Source organism: Cryptomeria japonica, chromosome 4 (genome assembly GCF_030272615.1).
Source record: "Cryptomeria japonica chromosome 4, Sugi_1.0, whole genome shotgun sequence".
Taxonomy (NCBI): domain Eukaryota; kingdom Viridiplantae; phylum Streptophyta; class Pinopsida; order Cupressales; family Cupressaceae; genus Cryptomeria; species Cryptomeria japonica.
Window position 1 is genome coordinate 712742541 of NC_081408.1, and position 8902 is coordinate 712751442.

Genomic DNA, 8902 nt, shown 5'->3' on the forward strand with positions numbered 1-8902 from the left:
ATAAAGGCCTTAATGTTATATTATTTGTCCTAGGAGAGACAAATTTTAATTCATCACAAAAGATCCTATTTTGATGGCTCACATTCCAATTTTTAATTGTGCCATTATGGCGTTATTTATACTTGGTTTACATTCTTTCTAGGTTCATTCTAGGGTGCTCTACAGCCATTAAGCCCTATTCATACCTAGAATTATCAACTCCATGGATGGAGAGAGGAAGAGGGTTGAGCCCTTAAATTGAGAGGAGCTTAAGAAAATAATAATAATTTGGTGCATCCTGGATAGAGGAGTGCTTACTCCCTTCATTGGAAGATTACATGGCACTCATACAAATGTGATAAAGAAATTTTCTAAGGGTTTTAGGGATGGAAAAGTTAAAATTGAAGGCATACCGGTGGAGATTGATGAGAAACTCATTGCAGAAGTCATGGGTCTCTCTATGGAAGGGGAAAAGTTCTACAAGGATAGGAAAATGATAGATGATGCAGTCAAGAAATTCCCCAAAAACAAGAAGGAAATGGAAAAGTTAGCAAAGGTCAACAAAATCAGCTACGATACTAGTAAAATCAAATCCATTTGGTGCTCTAATTTAGTGGTTTTGATGAAGTATATCACCCTAGATGGAAGATTTACTAGGGCGTATAGGCATCATTTTGTGTTGCTAAACCATTTAGGCATAAAGAGAAAATTTCATTTCCCTTCTATTTGATGGCTTCTATCAATGCTAGCATTAAGGACCATAGGAAGAAGAAATCCCCCATGTTGTATGGTGGTTTGATTTTTCTCATTCATGAGTACATAAAAACCCTACCCTCTCCCTTGGCTAGGGTTTCTGAAGCCTCTAGTGACTCTAAGGATGGGGACCATATAAGTCTTTCCTTAGATGAGGAAGATTGGAACATGGATTTGGAAGTTTCAGATTTTGATTCTAAGTCCTCTTAGAAAAGTGGTCATCAAATTAAACGTGGCATAGCTTCCCCTGTGTCCACTACTCATTCCCTTCCATCTCATTAATCTCTCCTAGGTAAATATGTCCAAGTGCAAAGAAGAATTAGTAGAACCCCTTTCCCGAAAGACTCTTTTCTCCTCAGTATGGAAAGGGAGAATGCTGGTCCAATGTTCTAGCGGTAGCTCGTGATGAGTCTGTTGATAATTTCAAGATGAAATAGGTGTTTCATGAAATCAAAGACATTAATGTGAAAATGATGGTCATTACCAATAAATAAGACTCACAAACTAATGAGTAGTGGATGGTGGATCAAAGAAAGACCATTGTGGATTCTATGCAAAAAACTATGGGAATAGTCAGTGATATGAAGAAATATTATGATTACAGGATTGCTAAGATAGAGGAAAAACTTAACAAGGATTTTGAAGGGATATTGAGTAAAATGGAAAACGAATTTCAAAAAGAATGAAAATCTGATATCTCTTGTCACCTTTAGTCACAAAGTTGTTAAAATATCGATAGAGAGTATTAATAAAATGGTTAGGAAGTTATAAGCTTCCCACCAGGAACATGATGCTATGGATGTCGAAGTGCTGGACAAAAAGATAGATGATACAGTGGGACTGTGCAAGAGAACGAGGTGTAACTTAAAGAAAAAAATGCTAATCAAGACATTAAAGAGCTGAAGAAAATTGCTTTGAACGTGAAATAGTTGGAAGCTGAGGCCGTTGAGGCCCTCAAGAACTTGTACTAGCTTCTTTCCTTTTTGTTGTCTTTTACCTTGTCGTTAGCTTAGTGCTAGTTTTTTGTTGTCTACAAGGCTGCAATGGAACTATTTTATCTGTATTCAAGTTTTTGATGTAGTTTTTTTTTAAAGGGTTTTGGGTCCCTTCAAAACCTATTTGTTCTGTAATAAAAAACATTGATCTCTGACATTAATGCAACCCCTTATTTTGTTACAAAATCATACATTTTGTAACTAGCGAACCAACCAAAAGGTTCATTACATTAAATTAGCCAACCACAGACTAAAATGCTATGAAATAACCCCTAATACAATCAATAAAAGCATAGAAACAAAGCATTGAAATGAAATGCAAACCAAACAAGAGTGCTCCATCGATGTTATTCAATTTTCCTTCTTTCTCCTTCAAATTTTTGTGGGTCTCACCTACAAAGTGGAAATGAATAGCAAGAAAATGATAGAAAAATGTGGATTAAAAATGGTGGTGTAAGGATACTCAAAGCATGGTTAGTAATGACCAAAAAGAAAGCTCAATTTATAGGACAAAAGTCTCCAAAATTGAAAAGGACAAATTGAATCAATAATTGATATGATTATGATGAATTGAATGATAAATTGAATAACAAAATTTCTATTCCAAAAGATGAAAAATTGAGAGCATTTTATGCTCATCAATTATGACAAAATGGAGAGGAAAATGTGCCAAATGATTTATGACAAATTAGGCATAAAATGGGCTCATAAACTTATGACAAATTAGGAGGCAAAATAGCTCTTCAAATTATGATAATTTGAGTATAAAAAGGGGAGACAATTAGTGGACAAATTAGAGGGAAAAGTTAGGGGAGAGAAAGGTGGGAGAAATTAATAATTTCTATTTCTTAATTTCTATTACAAAAAGGGAGATAAAATTAGCCAATTAAATAAATTAATTTAATTGTGACACATTGGATAAATGAATAAATTGATTGAATCTAAAGGGGAATGTTAGTAGGCCTTAATAATTAAAGAATTATTAAGCCCTGGGAGATAGAAAAGGGAGGAATTAGGTTAAGACTAGGTCAATTAAAAGACAAAAAAACATGATGACGATCACAATAAAAAAAAAAGAATGACAAAAACTTGATAATTAATTAGAAAAGACCAATGAAAAATTGATCAAAGATGACAAAAGGACTGCATTGATACAGGATAATTGATAAAGGATCGGTGATTGATTGATCCAAAATTGACGAAGATTGATGGTTGATTGATTTCAATGACAAATCAATCAAACATTGATAAAGGGTTGATTTGATGAAGATTAATTTGGTAGGAACTGATAAAGACCGATGAAAAATCTATCAAAATTGATAAGGAGACTGATAACTGAAGATTGGAACTGATCCAAAATGATCCAAATTGATTGATAAATGATTGATATTGCAAATGATGAGGGATTAGGACAAATCCCTAATTTGACACCGATTAGGGTTACAATGATGTCTAATCGATATGACAAGTTGATCATGATCATTGATTAAGATTCAAAATTGATATTGACAAGACCTAATTCAAATGTGAGAGATTGGAATCGGATAGGAAAAGAATCCAGAGGAATGACACAATGTTGACAAATGATGAAAATAGAATGCACAACATAGAAGAAGTGTGAGTAATTGTGAAAACCCTAAAATAAGGTAACATAGACATGTTAAAGAATGACGTTGCAACTGTTCATCATTTTTAGATGCCTACACTTTTTAATCCACATTGCATCTTCCAACTCATTACAACCTGCACATAGAATTTAATTCTTTCCTTGAAAGGAACCCACATATAGATATACACAATTACAAGGAATTTGTAATGACAAATCAAAAACATGCTTGAAATTAATGATTCATATGAAACAAGAAAAATACATTTTGGAGACAATTCTAGAACTTTTTATTCAATACTCATGAACTAATTGACATTGCAACAAAATTTATACATTCATCCTTCATGAGAATATATCCACTTCTCCCTAATCAAAACAACTACCTATTCAATCTACCCTTATCCAGATTCTTTTTTAGTTAGCCTTGATTTCCATTTTATAAATCAAGGGAGCAACAACAGCTTTAGGTTGTTCAAATTCTAATTATAAACAAAAAAAATATTCATTTACTAGCTAAAAACTACTTCACTACCCCCAGATAAAATAAGTCATAAGGGCTATTCATTTTACAATGTAATAAAAAATGCATTATATATAATCTTCTACTCCCTTTTGCCATTCTCGTGAGACATATTCATTTGAGAAAAATTACATTCATTGTATTTTATTCCTTTGACAAAATATATTTTTAATTCCCGATGACACATTTTTCTGATGAAAATCCTTAATTTTCTCCATATTACTTGCTTCTTTCTAAACACATTCATCTTATAAGTCCATGACCCATTTTCTCGCTTGAGCCCTTGCCTCTGCGATAGGCTCGAGCATGTTTATTTTTCTCATAGCCACATCAAACTATGAGAGGAGCCATGTCATAACCAATTCATGTCACTCCACGTTTTCTTCCAGCTTTAAGAAAATGGTCTCCAAATTAAATGGGCTCTTTTTATGGTTAAAAGCCTCCAATTTAGTAGGAATAGGGCTCTTTTCATGGGCAGCCTCCTCAGAAGCCTCCGAAGACCATTCTGATTTTGAATCATAAGAATACTTTGAGCTCTCCACCCCCTCCTCTAAATTTGACTCCAACACCTCCACTTTATTAGGTGGTGGAGTAGAGGGCTTAGGCTTCACTTCTCTTAAGGGGTCAAAATGGGTTGGATCAATCTTTGGTTTAGAAGAGGAACCAACCTAGGTATTTTTAATCATGGGGCCCCCAGATATATCTATCACCAAATTTGGGTTCAATAGAGGTTTAGGAAGATTTGTTGGGCACCCACTAGGAGGGGTTAGAGCAAGGTGAAAATTATAAAGCCTAAGACTCAAACCTTGATCAAGGGGTAGAGAGTTTTTAGCCTGAGCCCTAGCCACAGATTGCAATGAAGAAGAGAAAACCCAATAAGCAAAGTTCATCTGAATACCATATCTTACATGGTTTAGCATAGGGAAAATTTGGGTGTAAAATCTTTTGAAGTACCAGTCCAAAGAAATATTTCATTAATAACAAGGCTGCATCTTTCGATTTGTCAGGGAGCTCCTCCTGGTTGTATTAATTAATAGATTAGTGTTGTCGTGTTATCTTCATTAACAAATTGGCGTTGTATTGTTATTTTCATTAATAGATTGGTGTTGTCTTGTTATCTTCAGCTCATTCTTTACAATTTGTAACTTTTCTTTGGAATGATTGGATTTATGATTTGTTTTTGAGTTTAGGTTGTCTACGTATCAATTTCATGATTCCTTTTGATCCTTGAGAGGCTTGTAGCAAACCTGCACAAAATTTTATTTTATGAATTGTAGTGAGAACCTTTACTATTTTAAAATCTTTGTTTTATTTTTTTAATTAAAAAATAAATAGAATTATCTTTTTGTGAGAAAAAAAATACACAAATATTAATTAAATGTCTATGAAACATCATAAAGCGTACACTAATAGAAGGTATAGACACCAAAACAAGACCTTAAATAAATGCAGATAAAACAAATACAAGATCATATCCCTTCCCAACCTTATGCATTTCAGCCAAACATGGGACCATTACACAAGCTTGTAAGCCAACATTTAAAACTAAATGATTTCAAGATTTTTTATTAGTCCCATGATATCTGTCTAGTGGACAATTTGGATAGAGCATAAATATGCATTGTATGGACACATGGTAGCTTTCTTCTTCCCTGTAGAAGCTGCAAATATTGGAAACCCACTACGTCCAAGCAGAAAATGGACAAATATTAGCAACTATTTTGAAAACGCAAATTCATCCAAATTTGTGCACAAACTACTGAATACTACTCATACGAGAATGAAAAATTAAAATGGCCTGATATGGGTTTTAAAGAATCCTAGACAGTTTTTCACAAAATCAGTAAATATGGACTACATAAAAGTAGTGAATCTGCAATATAAGCTAAAACAAAAAAGTGATGGCATATCAAATGATATTATCCTCTTAATGAAATGAAATAAGCACATGCTATTGTAGTGAATCTGATACGTATAAGCTAAAAAACAATGTGAGTATGAGGCCAACTGTACATTATACACCCGCATGTAGAATTGCATCTGTAACGCAAAACACTTATGAAGAAAAATAATCTAAAAGTATTTTTCAATGGATTTTATATTTTCTAGTAAAAATAGATTTGATTACAGTTGAGAAGGGTAGAAGATATAAATAAAAATCCCCATATTTTTTATATGGCATACACCTTCCTTGTGTCTACCAAAACTCTTTTTTGAAACTTCTTTCCTTTTAAAAAGCTGATACAATAAACAGAAATCAAACCGTTCTTGCACTCTTTAACAGGAACTTCGCTGCTATAGAAAAGAAGCAAACGAAAAGATATAAACAAAATGAGAGCACTACCTTGTTTGACATTTGTTTCTTCTTCTGTTGAGAGATTAGCTATCCATTTTTTATCGCGAATGAGAGAAATATTTGCACCCCTGGTGATGAACTTCCGTGTCATATCTGTATCGGCAAATCTTGCTGCTACTCTAATCAAAATCTTTTCCTCTGTGTTTTTCAGTATTTTACTTTTTCCCTCTTCAAGATATTAGAATTAGAGCCTAAACTAATTTCACCTGCAGAAGCAATCAAAAGAAAGTTTCTCTGTTTATCTGATTCACAGTTGTTCAAAAGTAACTTGGCCATCTTCACGGCATCTTCACAATCTGCTTCAGCCGCAAAATGCAGAGCTGTTTTGCAGTCACAATCACGTTCTTTTAACGGATCGGCTCCCTCCTCAAGAAGCTTTATCAACAACTTTCCAATGGCCTCCACTTGCAGCTTTATGCAGTGCTGTTTGACCCATCACGTCTGGTGACTCAACATAATTCTTCTTACGCTCTTCTGCTGAAATCACTGAAAGAAGCTCTTCCACCATTTTTAGGTTGCCTCTACCAGCAGCCATGTGCAAAGGAGTTGTTTGGCTGAAAACTTTCACAAAAACTGGATCTGTAGCTGCTGCTTCTAAAATTCTCTGCAGAACAAAGGGTTTGTCATTAGATCCAGTAACTGCATAATATATAGCACTCTGTCCATCACGATCCTTGGTATCTATCATATTTCTTTTACCCTGTAAAAGAATTTCAGAAAGCTGCAACATGAAGCACGTTTCTTCCGTATTTATCACCCACTGATGCTTTCTCCTAGTTTATACCTCCTTGTTTTTCATCATGAAACGCTATTCTTTCAGTATTTTTTTCTGCCACTCCCTCGGCAACATAATGAAGTGCTGTCTTTCCATCATCTTCTGGGTGAAAAGGATCCACTACTTCATCCAGCAACTTTTGAACGCGATCCTTCAGCATCTCTGCAATTTTAAGTCCACTGGGTTCGTCCTCCAGCTCTGCAGCATAGTCCACTGCTATTCTTCCTTTCGATCTTTTTCACAGAGCTGTACGGCGCTCCCTATTATATGTGAAGGTTTTTACTAGATTTAGTACACTGCCTTTGATTAATACAATCCCTCCATTCCTATACACTGAAACTAAATAGGTAAGCGTAGGCGAATGAATATTAAAAAATAATTACTAAATAGGTAAGCGTAGGAGAATGAATCGAAGCAGGTAACATGGGTACTGTAAGGACCCGCTTGTCCTAACCCTAGTTAAACCACAAAATACCATCTAACATCATGAAAAAAACTAATCAAATAATTACGTGTAAAATGTCAATAGTATAAGTATATGGCATAGTAAAGTAAATTTAACTAGGGTCTAAGTCGGTTCGTGACATCCTTCCCCACCAGGAAGAGACATCGTCCCAATGTCATAATACACATCTGAAAAATACATCTCTCTAGTAAGATCACAATGTACAACCAATAATCATCTATACACTAATGTTTTAAGAAAGATATGCAAAATAAATGTTATTTATAGAGAACGAGTATCATATATCACTCTTAAACTCATAACTATATCATCCTTCATCCAATTAGATTTCATTAATCAATTTATACTTAATTATAATTTAAATTTATACTTATTTATAATTTAAGGAACTTCATATTTTCTATCTATAGGAGGTTATGCCCAAACTGATTGAAAATATTATGTTAACTTTATATGTTAGAAGGTGATCACAAAAAGATAATCTAAGGCTATGATTGCCTACACATCAAAAACATTAGTTAAGAGCTAACTATTAACAAGTTACAATCAAACTATGCCTTCATTTTGTTTAATGATTTCATCTTCTTGACTACCTTAAGTGACCTAGGCATCCTGCCCATCTTATCACCATTAATTACCTTAAGTGACCTAGGCATCCTGCCCATCTTATCACCATTAATTATGTGACCTAGGCATTACACCCATCCTGTCACATTTTATTATAATGTGACCTATCCCTTCGCATTCCATATGAAATTTCCAATATATCTCAAAGTTTATCATTTACACAAAACAAGGATGTCCACTTACTTTGTTCTATGTCATTTATGTAGGTGGTCATATTCTCAATATCCAACAAGCCAAGCTATATCAGGATTCCTTACAAGGCTTAATTTCAATCCTCTTATTTCTAAAATTCTAGAATTTGAATAAATTCAATATGATAATTCAAGTGAAACTATGTACTCACTTCATTACACAAGAAGTCATATGAGGGAAAACTCTACCATGTCTACATATAATCTCTCTTAATTGCAAAAAGTATAAGGTATAATACATGATATTAGTTATAATGTTTCTCATAACAAATTCAACAAATAGGTCATGATACATGACCTTAATTACTTTGACTCAAAGAGATATTTTCCTTTAGCTAATGTTCCAATACATGATCAACATATCGTAATTGAATACACCAGGCCAAAATATCTTATGAGAAGGAATTTTATCTTTATTACTTATGTAAAGTAGGAACATCACAACCATAATTCACGAATATGAGAAATTGACTCTCCATATTGCCCTAAGGTAATAAATATCCCAAGGAGAAAAATAATTTAGCAATGAAACTTGTTAACCATTTAATCTTAGAAAGATACCTTATGTATCTTTTTAAATACTTACTATTTTTTTTCTAATTTTGAAAATATTTCAATGAGATACCTCACA

At 33.6% G+C, this 8902-nt stretch overlaps 1 pseudogene; it reads right to left on the reverse strand.

Moving 5' to 3' along the window:
* Window positions 1-6004: 6004 nt before the first annotated feature.
* LOC131047441 (uncharacterized) lies at window positions 6005-7309 on the reverse strand (annotated as a pseudogene).
* Between the last annotated feature and the right edge of the window lie 1593 nt (window positions 7310-8902).